This window comes from Mandrillus leucophaeus, unplaced genomic scaffold (assembly GCF_000951045.1).
Source record: "Mandrillus leucophaeus isolate KB7577 unplaced genomic scaffold, Mleu.le_1.0 Scaffold15, whole genome shotgun sequence".
NCBI lineage: Eukaryota > Metazoa > Chordata > Mammalia > Primates > Cercopithecidae > Mandrillus > Mandrillus leucophaeus.
This window is the reverse complement of record NW_012101476.1, coordinates 7,838,868-7,840,746: the sequence shown is the minus strand read 5'-3', so window position 1 is coordinate 7,840,746 and position 1,879 is coordinate 7,838,868.

Sequence of the window (1,879 nt, the reverse complement as noted above, 5' to 3'; positions counted from 1 at the left end):
AAAGAAAAGAAAAGAACCAGGGCCCCTCAGAGAGATGGCTACTTCCAAGCTTAGAGCAAGAGAAGTACAAGGTGAGCCTGGAAAATCTACTGGCACCAAGTAGCAAGTCCTCCAAGAATGATGGTGACACAGTACAAGAATACAGTGGCCGGCTGGAAAGGGCTCCCACTGGCCAAATATGGGACAATTTAAGCAGCAAGAGAATCACGAAGGTAATGGATCATGACACACCAGCTAAAGAAAAGAATCCATGCTGGACTCAGTGGCTCACGTCTTTTAATTCCAGCACTTTGGGAGGCCAAGACAGGTGGATCATCTGAGATTGGGAGTTCGAGACCAGCCTGGCCAACATGGTGAAACCCCACCTCTACTAAAAAGACAAAAATTAGCCAGGCGTGGTAGTGCACGCCTATAATCCCAGCTACTTGGGAGGCTGAGGCAGGAGAACTGCTTGAACCCGAGAGGCGGAGGTTGTGGTGAGCCAAGATCTCGCCATTGTACTCCAGCCTGGGCAACAAGAGCAAAACTCTGTCTCAAAAAAAATAAATAAAATTTAAAGCCATGAAAGGCATTTGGGGACGATGGGAAAATCTGAACATGCACTTTATCTTGTGGGATATTATTGTGTCAATCTTAATTTGCTGAGTGTGATCATGGTATTACGGGGAGGTGGGAGCTGTGATGCACCATCCAGGTCCCCCTTCAGAAGGACCTTCCACTGGGAATGGCGGAAGCACACAGCCCCCAGCTGCCGACCCTCGTTGGAATGGCCTCAGCTGGAGATCACCTTGCCCTAGGTCACGGCCCTCTCCAGAAGCACCCACATCCAGTGCCTGATCAGCATGAGAGCATAAAGACCCCCGCCTGGCTCAGGACCCTGGCTCAGGACCCTGGCTCAGGACCCTGCAAAGGGCCATTCCAGCCTCACAGCTCTCGGTGGGCTTGACTGAGGCCTTGGTGAGCTGCAGCCCAATGTCTCCCTATCCCAGTCCTGCTCTCTCCCCTTCCTCTCCCTTCCACCTTTCCTCCTCAACCTCTCCCCTATCCCTTCCCCTCCCCAACTCCCTCCCTTCTCAACACTACCCTTCCCTAGTCCTGCTTCCTGCCTGCCCTCCTCCTCTCCTCTCTGCCAGGTGATGATCCCAACAACCCTCTTCTGAGGTTAATCTTCATCTCAGAGACAACCTCCTGGGGAGTCCAGCTTGGGACATTTGGTGCTGGAGGGGTCTCAGAGAGCAGATGCAAAGATGGGATTTTGGAGCTGGATTCCCTCACTGGCTGGTGGTGAGGACTTCAGCATGGGTGGTGGATGAAGCACAGAGGTGCCACCTGACACAAGGTAGCAGCTCCTGAATGTGCAAGTCTTAAAACTTCCACCAGGGGTGAACAGGGTGGTACAACAGTGGAAGCAAGCTGGGACAACATATGAATATACCAGATATTTGAGAAATTCGGAGCTCATGGGACCCCAAGAATCATAGAAACCAGGTGGCGATACTTAACTGTTTAGCAGTCAGAAGCCAAGTGAATGCAGTTATGCGTGAGAGCAATCAGAGGGGTGTGGGCTCATCTGGCGAGTTATGGGGCTGGTTCACAGAGTAAGGGGTACCTGGGCGAAATGGATGGACGCCGACATGTGGGCTACTCAATCTGGACCATCAGAATAATTCAAGGATGGGTAGTCAGGGGGCTGAGGGCAGATACCCCCATAACCAGTCATGATTCCATGCCCAGTTCCTGTATCCAAGTCAGCTTTCAGACTGAAACCCTATTGACTGAAGAAGAGGCTGAGTCTTCAGGAAGAAGAATGCTGCAGCACCAAACAGTGAAGGTAATGATCCCCCAACTCCTTTTGCAAAAGAACCTACAGCCATTACTC